Source organism: Bos grunniens, chromosome 16 (genome assembly GCF_055505025.1).
Source record: "Bos grunniens cultivar Pamir isolate PY7600 chromosome 16, Bosgru_T2T1.0, whole genome shotgun sequence".
NCBI classification, from domain to species: domain Eukaryota; kingdom Metazoa; phylum Chordata; class Mammalia; order Artiodactyla; family Bovidae; genus Bos; species Bos grunniens.
In genome coordinates, this window is record NC_141180.1 from 70,332,019 (window position 1) to 70,345,411 (window position 13,393).

General features: G+C 36.6%; 1 long non-coding RNA gene across 3 annotated transcripts in view; it reads left to right on the forward strand.

Moving 5' to 3' along the window:
* Positions 1 to 13,393, forward strand: part of LOC147356979 (uncharacterized) — a 383,508-nt gene that overhangs the window by 238,998 nt on the left and 131,117 nt on the right. For 2 of the 3 annotated variants that reach the window (XR_015143695.1, XR_015143696.1), the window contains one exon: positions 6,394 to 6,478. The exons of the other annotated variant lie outside the window; for it this stretch is intronic. This is a non-coding gene — a long non-coding RNA (uncharacterized LOC147356979). The remainder of the gene's footprint in view (positions 1 to 6,393; positions 6,479 to 13,393) is intronic. 3 annotated transcript variants of the gene reach the window in all.

A 13,393-nucleotide genomic window follows, 5' to 3' on the forward strand; every position in this document is an offset into this window, starting at 1 on the left:
CTGCCTGGAATCCAGGGTTCCAGAGATACTTAAGCTGTATAAGTCAAGCTAAGAAATTAACACTCACCAAAAACATGACTTTGGCCGGGAAGAGTGATTTCTTTCTTCTCTTAAAGCACCTCTTTTAGCATGGAAAATAGAATGCTGTCTTCAATGACCTTTTATCAAGTATGCATCTTAAGCTTTTGTGGAAAAGGTTACATCTGCAGAATTATTTCCATTTAATGTGTTGATCAATTTTGTTGTAATGCTCATCTTCCCAAGAGAATTTACCGATCTGAAATGAATGAGAGTCTGGAAAGGATACAAAGAATGTGGCTCATTTGAAAAAAACAGGTTTGCAACCACTTAAATCATATGGTCTGGTTACCAGGCTCTGATTTGTTCCTTATCTTTCATCAAACAAAAGCATTGCATTTTCTTTTCTTGACTGACATTTTTTACTTCATCTATGTTTCTCTGAACCTAAGATAATGGTTTACAGTCACAGTTTCTTTCTAGAAACTATATTATAAAGGGTGATAATTAGAGCAAATTGTAGGCTTTCTTGTCAAGTCTATTAGTTGGTGGGTTTCATGACACCCACATGATGTTTAACCTCTAAAAGGATAATAACAAGGGCAGAAGGGAGAGCAAGTGTTTTTCTGATACAAAGATGAAATGTTACTGCTAAATAAAACACAGATTTATAGCTTCAATATTTGTGTTATGAAGGATATTATCGATGTGGGCTAACAGAAAATTTAATGTAATTATCTAGATTCAAGAATACTTCTTTCTACTTTATGTAGGGAAATCTTGCTAAAATCAGTAAGGAGTTACCTTTGATTATTTATAACCCATTAAATATCTAAAGAAAGACACTTCCACTTGGACTACAGATAAATAATTGTTTCTACTATTAATGAAATTAAATATAAAGTGAATTTTTCACTATCATTGTTAGATACGTAACATATTTTTCTTCAAATATCTAATATATAACCAAGTAATTATACCAAAGGCCTGGTTTAACATTATAAAAATATGTCTAATATATGCTCATCAGATCAGATCAGATCAGTCGCTCAGTCATGTCCGACTCTTTGCGACCCCATGAATAGCAGCACGCCAGGCCTCCCTGTCCATCACAAACTCCCAGAGTTCACTCAGACTCACGTCCATCGAGTCAGTGATGCCATCCAGCCATCTCATCCTCTGTTGTCCCCTTCTCCTCTTGCCCCCAATCCCTCCTAGCATCAGAGTCTTTTCCAATGAGTCAACTCTTCGCATGAGGGGGCCAAAGTACTGGAGTTTCAGCTTTAGCATCATTCCTTCCAAAGAAATCCCAGGGCTGATCTTCAGAATGGACTGGTTGGATCTCCTTGCAGTCCAAGGGACTCTCAAGAGTCTTCTCCAACACCACAGTTCAAAAGCATCAGTTCTTCGGCGCTCAGCCTTCTTCACAGTCCAACTCTCACATCCATACATGACCACAGGAAAAACCATAGCCTTGACTAGACAAACCTTTGTTGGTAAAGTAATGTCTCTGCTTTTGAATATGCTCATATATATTTTATATTTATATTTATTATAAGTATTATATATTATAATTATATATTATATATTTATATATTATAATTATATTTAATTATAATTATATTTATATTTATATTATATATATACATGATAATTAATATATATTAATCCAATGATTTTATATCCAATTCAGATAATTTATGTAAATATATTAAACTATATTAAAATTGTTTTATACTTATTTTTGTGGATTTCAGATGCACAAAATTAACTTATAATCTGTGGGGGTTTTTTTAAATTTACTATTTAGTTCATATTTCCTCTTATTTTATTGCACTTAGTCATATCTTATTAATATAATAGCATTACATTGGGTTTGCCAAAAACTTTGCTCAGGTTTTCTATAAGATGTTTTGGAAAAATCTGAATGAACTTGTTGGCCAACCCGATGTTGTGCTATAATTTGTTTTGTTATGATATGATGTTAATTTCCTGACAAAGATAGCCTACCATTCACCTTGGCTTGATGAAACTTTAGAAGATTTTCCTGACTTTCGGTCCTTTGACCTCCCTTTTCTTGGAGGCTTTACTTTAGAAAATAAGACTGTAAATGCTCTCTTCCCTTTTATGATGTAAATCTTCTTCACCCTTTTGAAGTTTGGCAACCCAGAAATGTCTTCCTCAGGGACCTCTTATTGATCCCTTTGAAATGTAATCATCAAGACAGTGCCCCTGACTTCTAGACTGTAGAAGGGTGAGTCTAACTTAAATAAGCACTACTCAGCAAACTCAGATGGTCTAATCCCACTGCTGAGCCTGCCTAATATCCCCAGAACTTTTTCACTACATCAGCCCAGTTCTTAAAGTAACTCCAGGCCCTTTTTTCAACAGAATTGAATTAAATTAGTTTTCCCTATTGCAATAGTCTTGACTTCTATTGTGATTATCTTGAATATTCTTTGTCTTTCTAACTTTATCTTGTGCAATTTTTCTTTGAGAGTCTCAAGAGCTAACATCATTTTTTAATTAACTTTTTCCATTAATGCTAATTTTGTTTTTCTTTTTAATTTTAATAAGACATACAGTATTCTATTAGCTTCAGGCATATAGCATCAGTTCAGTCAGTTCAGTTCAGTTGCTCAGTCGTGTCCAACCCCATGAATCACAGCACACCAGACCTCCCTGTCCATCACCAACTCCCAGAGTTGACTCAAACTCATGTCCATTGAGTTGGTGATGCCATCCAGCCATGTCATCCTCTGTCGTCCTCTTCTCCTCCTGCCCCCAATCCCTCCCAGCATCAGGTCTTTTTTTCTTAATATAAATTTATTTATTTTAATTGGAGGCTAATTACTTTACAATATTGTATTGGTTTTGCCCAATGAGTCAACTCTTTGCATCAGGTGGCCAAAGTATTGGAGTTTCAGCTTCAGTGTCAGTCCTTCCAATGAACACCCAGGACTGATCTCCTTTAGGATGGACTGGTTGGATGGCATATAGCATAGTGACACAATATGTTTATGCATTACAACATGATCACCACAACAGGTCTAGTTACTGTCTGTCATTCCTGGTCAAAAGATCCCCTGGACTAGGGCATGGTAATCCTCTCCAGTATTCTTACCTGGAGAATCCCCATAGACAGAAGAGCTTGGCAGGCTATAGTCCATGGGGTCACAAAAGGATCAGACATGACTGAAATGACTTAGCACACAAAAATGTACCATACAGTGATAGTACATTTTTATTGCCACTGTGCATTTTGTCCTCAAGACTTCTTTACCTCATAGCTGGAAGTGTGGATCTCTTTTTCCCTACACCCACCCTAACCCCCCAACCTCACACCCCTCTGACAACTATCAGCTTGCTCTCCTTATCTATGAATTTGTTTTTGTTTTGCTTATTCATTTGTTATTTTTTTAGATAACATACAAGTGAAATCATACAGTATTTGTCTCCCTCTGACTGATTTCACTTAGCTAAAACCCTCTAGATTCATCCATGTCAACATAAATCACAAGCTTTCATTCTTCTCATGGCTGAGTAATAGTTCATTGATTATATATATGTGTGTGTGTGTGTGTGTGTGAGTGAGCATATGTGCATGTGTTCAGTCATGTTTGACTCTTTGTGGCTCCATGAACTGTAGCCCACTAAGCTCCTCTGTCCATCAGATTTTACAGGGAAGAATACTGAAGTGGGTCACCTCCAGACTTTCCCAATCCAGGGATTGAACCCATGTCTCTTGCGAATCCTTCGTCTCCTGCATTGGCAAGCAGATTCTTTATCCCTATTACCACCTGGGAAAATACACAAACACACACACACATATGTATGTGTATATATATGTGTGTATATGTATATGCACATACATACATATATATATATGTATACATGTGTGTATATGTCCATTTTTTTATCCATTCATCTTCTCAGCAGACACTTATTGGTTCCATATCTTGGCTATTGTAAACACTGCTGCAATAATACAGCTGTACACATACATTTTTAAAAATTGTTTTCGTTTTCTTCAGATAAACAAAAGTGGATCGCTAGATTTTATAGTAACTCTATTTTGATTTTATAAGGAGCCTCCATACTGTTTTCCAGAGTGGCTACACCTATGTACATTTCTATCAACAGTGTAAAAGTGTTATCTTTCTCTACGTTCTCACCAATACTTGCTGTTTCTTATCTTTTTGATTATAGCCAGGCTGACTGGTGTAAGGGGGCATCTCATTTGCATCTTTCTGATAACTCATGGTTTTGAGCATCTTTTCATGTGTCCATTGGCCATCTGTATGTCTTATGTAGAAAAATGTCTATTCAGATCTTCTGTCCATTTTTAATGAGATTGTGTGATTGTTTTGATATGGAGTTCTTTAAGGTTTTTTGTGTGTATTTCCTACATCAAACCCTTATCAGATGTATCATTTTCAAATTATTTTCCCATCCAGTAGGTTAACTTTTGTATGGTCCTATTTGATAATTTTTGCTTTTGCCGCTCTTGCCTGAAGAGATAGATAAAATATCTATATCTATATCTATCTATCTATCTATATGTATATATATTGCTCAGACCAATGTTAAAGAGCATAGGGCCCATGTTTTCTTTGAGGAGTTTTTAGGATTTCTGGTGTTGCATTTAAGTCCCTCCTTCATTTTGAGTTTGCTTTTGTATATGGTGTAAGAAAAGGGTCTAGTTTCATTCTTTTGCATGTGATTATCCAAATTGTATAACACCTTTTATTGAAGAGACATTTTCCCATTTATATTCTTGCCTCCTTTGTCATACTGTCTGTATAAGTGCGTGTTTGTATCTAAGCTCTGTTCTGTTCCACTGAACTGTAGCTCTGTGGCTGTTTTTGTGGCAATACCATTCAGTTTTGACTACTATTAAAAAAAAAAAAAAGAAAGTGTTATCTTTAATCTTCATCATTTTAATTATATTGTGTCTTGCTTTATATTTCTTTGGCTTCATCTTATTTGGAATTCTCTGGACTTCCTATACCTGACTGTTTCCTTCCCCAGATTAGGTAGGTTTTTAGCTATTTCTTCTTCAAATAATTCTGTGGCTCTTTCTCTCTCTTTTCTCCTTCTGGGAGCCTCTGTAATGCAAGTGTTATTCCGTTTGATATTGTCCCAGAAGTCCCTTAAAGGATTCTCACATCTTTTATTTATTTTTTGTTTAATTTCGCTACTTTGTCTGAATGCTTTTAATTGCTTTGTCTCCCTACTTGCTGATTTCTGCTTCTGTTTCATCCATTCTGCTGTTGAATACCTCTTGTGCATCTTTCAGTTTGGTTATAATTAGTTTGGTACTCCCTGTTTTCTCCTTTCTTCTCTCCAGTCCTGGGGGCAGAGTCTTATTCTGTGCTCTCCCCTCCCTTATGGACCCAAGCATTGTTGGTTCTTCAGCCTGTGCATTTTTTAACTTGTTATGATTGATCAGCAACTTCCAAGCTCCTTACATGTGGGCCTGGAAACTGGAAATGTGTTTGTATTTTGAGAAGGTTTTAACTAATAAAAGGGATTTCATTTCAGAAAGTAGAGAGGGAGAATGAAAGGAATAGTGTGTGATGTTTACAAATGGGGACCAAGAGGCCTAATGTCAGAGGTTTGAATCTCAACTTTGCCACAGCTTTGCTTGTCTGTGATTAGTTCTCTTTGACTATAGTATTGGATAATAGGAGTATATATAAGGAGTATATATATTTTTAGAGAGCTGAAGTTTAAGATATCATAAAACTTGTATATTTAGTACTATGCCTGATGCATGCTATATATTCCATAAGAGTTAGCTGTTTCTATAGAATTTATATAAGCTGTTAGTATAGTGATAGTTTGGTAACAATTGAATAGTCCAACTCCCTATCTTTTAACATATGCTTGTAGAATTCCAGAAAGTTGTGCATCATTCATTTCTAGTGTATTATTACTCATACTGAGTCAGCCTTGTTCACATTTATGCCCTGTTAATTGAAATTCTTCCAAATATTTTATAGGATAATGTAATTTCAGAAATAGAGCAAGATCTGAGATCTTTACCTAACTTCCAAAGCTAAAAAGGTCATTTATAATACATAATAAATTATTATATATTTATAACTAGAAAAATATTATGACAGAATTATCTACCTCTTCAAGAAACCCATGCAGTTTTGTAATTACTTACTTTATAGCATGCACACATCTGTGCACACACACACCTGTATGTTTAAAGTAGCATTAAAATCTATTTTTTTTTTTTTGGCTATATAATCAAATATCTTCTAACATCATTTAATGCAAGTATATAATGAATTCTAATTGGAAGTTTTCCCCATCATCCTTGTACCCTTTAATAGTATATGTTTTTGTATTCAACTTGTACAGGTTAACAGAGAACAAGGCCTTTGACTACCCCCTCTCCTGATTCACGGACAAAAATATTAAAGATGTAAGCTTAGACACAGTTAAGGTAAGGAGTTATTTTTCACTTCAGGGGATGAATCCACAGATCTTTTAGCTGTTAGCAAGAGAAAAGAGATGAGACAATATAATTCCAAAAAGTAGATATGTATAAAAATTCAAAAGAGAGGTGAAGAAGTAGAAAAAAATCAAGATAAAAACTTACAAAAATTCAGTGCATAGAGAAATATAGAGTAACATAGCTGCCTGGGGACAGAGATACTCAAATACTGTGTAATTTAAGTAGCCATTTTGCATAATTTAAAGTATCATTCTTAAAGTGTTCCCTATCCTCACTATATTTATCTCTGAATATTTCTCTTTGAATAGTTTAAAATGATAATTTTGATTTTTAAGTTTTATTTTTTTCTGAGTGTTAAAGTTCTATATCTTTATAAGCATATGCTTATCAGGAATTAAACTACATGTTTGGGATTCAATATCTCCTATTCACTATATCCTTTTTTATATTAGCCATTTAGGAAAAGGCTCATATAATACCACAGACAACTAATATTTATTTCTCTAAACACTAACATTTAAAAAAATAATTGTTATAGCATAGATCACATATTTAATATTTCATGTTATTCCTAAGATTTTTTCTTTAGCCATTTTTCATTATTGCAGTATAGTTAATCTACAGTGCTGTGTTAGTTTCGGGTGTGTACCAAAGATTACTTGGACTGTTTATTTAACGCTTTAACCATCATTATGAACCTTCATCACTGCATTTGCAGTAAGCTTTATCCAGTGACTACTTGCAATATTTTTCATCTCTGATCTCTTTGTCAACATGTCATCCTCATGTCTTTGCCATCACCATTCCTGCTTTTAAGAGATAAGCCTATATATGCAATATTTCCTAGCACTCACAAAGTTAAAAGCTATTGACAACTGAGGGTTATTTTGACTGGTCAGAGTTCTTTTCATGAAAGAGTAAACTTGTAGAATTAAAATAGATGGCTAGAAATCTGCTCTCTGAGTAAGAAAACATCAATCTTTGTTATGTTTCTTAAGTGAAACAAAGATGAATATTTTCAATGATAAAAGTTACAATTCACAAAGAAGATAGACATAATAAACCATTAGATACCGTAACAGCAAGGAAATAAGCATACATAAAGCAAAATACAAAAAGCCTGGAAAATCCCATGGATGGAGGAGCCTGGTAGGCTGCAGTCCATGGGGTCGCTAAGAGTGGGACACGACTGCGCGACTTCACTTTCACTTTTCACTTTCATGCATTGGAGAAGGAAATGGCAACCCACTCTAGTGTTCTTTCCTGGAGAATCCCAGGGACGGGGGAGCCCGGTGGGCTGCTGTCTCTGGGGTCACACAGAGTCGGACACGACTGAAGTGACTTAGCAGCAGCAGCAAAGCAAAATTCAGAAGATATATAAGAAAAAGAAAAAATATAAAATCATAGTGAGACATATTAACATTTCTCAGAGAATATGTTATCAATGCAGAAAAAGAATAGAAGCATCTTGAATGATGTCAGTAATTTAAATATAATAGATTTGTACTTAATTTATTAATCATATCCTACACAACAGCTCAGCTCAATTGTTCAGTCGTGTCTGACTCTCTGAGGCCCCATGGACTGCAGCACGCCAGGCTTCCCTTTCGATCATCAACTCACGGAGTTTGCTCAACTCATGTCCATTGAGTCCGTGATGCATTCCAACCATCTCATCCTCTGTCATCTCCTTCTCCTCCCACCTTCAATCTTTCCCAGCATCAGGGTCTTTTCCAATGAGTCAGTTCTTCACATTAGGTGGCCAAAGTATTGGAGTTTCAGCTTCAGTATCAGTCCTTCCAATGAATATTCAGTACTGATTTCCTTTAGGATGGGCTAGTTGGATCTCCTTGTAGTCCAAGGACTCTCAAGAGTCTTATCCAACAACACAGTTCAAAAGCATCAATTCTTTGGTGCTCAGCTTTCTTTATGGTCCAACTTTCACATCCATACATGAGTACTAGAAAAACCATTGTTTTGACTAGACCAAAATTTTCAGTAATGTCTCTGCTTTTTAATATGCTTCTAGGACTTAAACTGTCCAATTGATTTAACAATGCAGAATGAAACTCAGGTCACTTTGAAACTGAGATTAATCTTTTTTGATTCACTTAAAAACTAGCTCCCCTTTTTGTATTGGGTTAGGACAGAGGATCGGAGAAGGCAATGGCACCCCACTCCAGTACTCTTGCCTGGAAAATCCCATGGATGGAGGAGCCTGGAAGGCTGCAGTCCATGGGGTCACTGAGGGTCGGACACGACTGAGCAACTTCACTTTCACTTTTCACTTTCATGCATTGGAGAAGGAAATGGCAACCCACTCCAGTGTTCTTGCCTGGAGAATCCCAGGGATGGGGCATCCTGGTGGGCTGCTATCTATGGGGTCGCACAGAGTCGGACACGACTGAAGTGACTCAGTAGAAACGTTTGTCATAGGTTTTCTTTCAAGGAATAAGCGTCTTTTAATTTCATGGTTGCAGTCACCCTCTGCAGTGATTTTGGAGCCCAAGAATATAAAGTCTGTCATAGTTTCCATTGTTTCCCCATTTATTTGCTATGAGGTGATAGTACCAGATACGATGATCTTAGTTTTCTGAATGTTGAGCTTTAAGCCAGCTTTTTCACTCTCTGCTTTCACTTTTATCAAGAGGGTCTTTAGTTCTTCATTTTCTGACATAATGGTGATGTCATCTGCCTATCTGAGGTTATTGATATTACTCCTGGAAATCTTGATTCCAGCTTGTGCTTCATCTGGCCTGGCATTTTGCGTGATGTCTTTGCATATAAGTTAAATAAGCAGGGTGACAATATACAGCCTTGAAATACTCCTTTCCCAATTTGGAACCAGTCTGTTGTTCCACATCTGGTTCTAACTGTTGCTTCTTGACCTGGATACAGATTTCTCAAGAGGCAGGTAAGGTGGCCTGGTATTCTCATCTCTAAGAATTTTCCACAGTGTATTTTGATCCATACAGTCAAAGCCTTTGGCATAGTCAATAAAGCAGAAGTACATGCTTTTCTGGAACTCTCTTGCTTTTTTGATGATCCAATAGATGTTGGAAACTTGATCTCTGGTTTCTCTGCCTTTTCTAAATTGATCTGGAACATCCAGAATGTCACGATTCATGTACTGTTGAAGCTTGGCTTGGAGAATTTTGAGAATTACTTTGCTAGCATGTGACATGAGTGCAATTGTGCGGTAGCTTGAACATTCTTTGGCATTGCCTTTCATTGGGATTAGAATGAACACTGAACTTTTCCAGTCCTGTGGCCACTGCTGAGTTTTCCACATTTGCTGACATACTGAGTGCAGCACTTTCACAGTAGCATCTTTTAGGATTTGATATAGCTCAACTGGAATTCTGTCACCTTCACTAGCTTTGCTTGTAGTGATGCTTCCTGAGGCCCACTTGACTTCACATTCCAAGATGTCTGGCTCTAGGTAAGTGATCACACCATCATGGTTATCTGGGTCATGAAGATCTTTTTTGTACAGTTCTTCTGTGCATTCTCGCCACCTCTTAATATCTCTGCTTCTGTTAGGTCCATACCATTTCTGTCCTTTATTGTGCCAATTTTTGCATGAAATATTCCTTTGGTATCTCCAGTTTTCTTGAAGAGATCACTAGTCTTTTCCACTCTGTTGTTTTCCTCTATTTCTTTTCATTGATCACTGAGGAAGGCTTTCTTATCTCTCCTTGCTATTCTTTGGAACTCTGCATTCAAATGGGAATATCTTTCCTTTTCTCCTTTGCCTTTTGATTCACTTCTTTTCTCTGCTACTTGTAAGACCTCAGACAACTGTTTTGCTTTTTGCGTTTCTTTTTCTTGGGGATGGTCTCTTTCACTGCCTCCTGTACAATGTCACAAACCTCCATCCATAGTTCTTCAGGCCCTCTGTTTATCAGATCTAATGCTTAAATCTATTTGTCACTTCCACTGTATAATCCTAAGGGGTTTGATTCAGGTGAAAGCTGAATTTTCTAGTGGTTTTCCCTACTTTCTTCAATTTAAGTCTGAATTTGGTGATAGGGAGTTCATGATCTGAGCCACAGTCAGTTTCCACTCTTGTTTTTGCAGACTGTATAAGGCTTCTTCATCTTTGGCTGTGGAGAATATTATCAATCTGATTTAGGCATTGATCATCTGGTGTTGTCCATGTGTAAGGTTTTCTTTTGTGTTGTTGGAAGAGGGTGTTCTCTTGGCAAGTTAACCTTTGCCCCACTTCATTTTGAATCCAAGGCTAAATTTGCCTGTTACTCCAGATATCTCTTGACTTCCTACTTTTGCATTCCAGTCCCATACAATGAAAAAGACATCTTTTTTCAGTGTTAGTTCTAGAAGGTCTTACAGGTCTTCATCAAACCATTCAACTTCAACTTCTTCAACATTACTGGTTGGGGCATAGACTTGGACTGCTGTGATATTGAATGGTTCCTTGGAAACAAACGGGGCTTCCCTGGTAGCTCAGATGGTAAAACGTCTGCCTGCAATGCGGGAGACCCAGGTTCGATCCCTGGGTCGGGAAGATCCCCTGGAGAAGGGGCAATCCACTCCAGCACTCTTGCCTGGAAAATCCCACGGACAGAGGAGGCTGATAGGCTACAAGGCTACAGTCCATGGGGTCGCAAAGAGTCAGACATGACTGAGCGACTTCACTTTCTTTGGAATCAAAGAGATCATTCTGTCATTTTTGATATTGTATCCAAGTACTGCATTTTGAACTCTTTTTTTTGGCTATGTGGGCTACTCCATTTCTTCTAAGGGATTCTTGGCCACAGTAGTAGATATAATTGTCATCTGAGTTAAATTCACCCATTCCAGTCCATTGTAGTTCTCTGATTCCTAAAATGTTGATGTTCACTCTTGCCTTCTTCTGTTTGATGACTTCCAATTTGCCTTGATTCATGGAACTAACTTTCCAGGTTCCTATGCAATATTGTTCCTTACAGCATTGGACTTTACTCCATCACCAGTCACATCCACAACTTGGGTGGTTTTTTGTTTTGTTTTGTTTTGTTTTTTGCTTTGGCTCTGTCTCTTCATACTTTCTAGAGTTATTTCTCCCTTCTTCTCCAGTAGCATATTGGGCACGTACCTACCTGGGGAGTTCATCGTTCAGTTTCCTGTCTTTTTGGCTTTTTATCCTGTTCATGGGGTTCTCAAGGCAAGAATACTGAAGTGGTTTGCCTTTTCCTCCTCTAGTGGACCACATCTTGTCAGAAATCGCCACCATGACCCGTACTTTTTGGGTTGCTCTACAGGGCATGGCTCATAGTGTAATTGAGCTAAATAAAGCTGTGGTCCACGTGGTCATTTTGATTAATTTTCTGTGATTGCGGTTTTCATTCTGTCTGGCCTCTGTATAAGTATATACAGAGGCTCATAAGTGTATGAGTATAAGAGGCTTATGGAAGCTTCCTCATGGAGAGACTGACTGAGGAGGAAACTGGGTCTTGTTCTTGATGGGGGTCTATGGTCAGTAAATCTTTAATCCAATTTTCTCTTGATGGGCAAGATTGTGTCCCCTCCCTGTTGTTTGACCTGGGGCCAAACTATGGTAGAAGTAATGAAGATAATGGTTACCCTCTTTGTGCATGCACTGCTGGACTCAGTGCCCAGGAGCCTGCAGCAGGCCACTGCCGACCCCTGCCTCCACCAGAGACTTCTGGACACTCATGGGCAAGTCTGGGTCAGTCTCTTTGGGGTCACTTCTCCTTTTTCATGGGTCCTGGTGTGTACAAGGTTTTGTTTGTGCCTTCCAAGAGTCTGTTTCCCCTGTCCTGTGTAAGTTCTGGTGGCTCTATGGTGGGGTTAATGGCGACCTCCTCCAAGAGGGCTTGTACACAGATATATTTAAAATTTTGTGTCTCATATATTGTTATTAAATGTCCACAGGATATTTAGAAAAACTGGTGAAAAGATAAATGTTACTAAATTTCAAAATTTAGAATTCTTTTTTGTATGTGTGAATCAGTTATACATATACACATATATTATTTTTTAAATTATTTTCCATTATAGATTATTATAAGATATTGACTATAATTCCTTGTGCTATATGGTAAACTTTTGTTGCTTGTTTCATATCTTTTTTTAAATTAGAAATCTAGCATTCTATTCATACTAAATTGAACAAGTAGAATCAAAATGTCGTGAATTTTTTAGTTAGGCAAAACTTCATAAGTTATCTAAAATATACATAATGCCTGTATTCATATGTGTGTGTGTATATATATATATATATATATATATATATATATATATATATATAATATATAAAACCTTTTCTACTGTGCTTGTTAAAGTCTTGAGAAAGAACATCGAAAAAAAGAAGAGATGGAGAAATTGCTCTGTTATTTTTAATTAATTATCACCTTGTCACATTAGACAATATTAAAAAATGAATTCTGATTTAAATTATTCTCTCTACATTTCCAAATTTACTTAAATAAATATCATACAAGTTCTGATTTGGAAACAGATGTAAGAATTAGCTAAAGGATGTTAGCAGCTTTCTTATATTTCAAATCAGTCTGAAATGACTCAGAAAGATGATTAGGATCTGCTTTAGCACAAAGGGTATAATTAGGGCTTGTCAAATCAATCTGCTTAAAATTACTTTACAATGGAAGGGGCATTTATGATTCTTCAGCTGAATCTTATGTAATGCTTTAAAATAATACATCCTCCATCAGTGCCATGGTAATCTGTCAATAGTTTATTATAAGCATATAAATTCATATTCAAACATTATTACCACACAGTCATTTAATATATTTTAGTTTCTTCCCAAGCACTTACTTTTTCTTCCCCCACCTTCTCACTTTTAAAAAAATCTTCTTATTTCTCTCTTTGATTCTTGAACCCCTGTTCTTGGCCATCATATTAGAAAGGCCATAT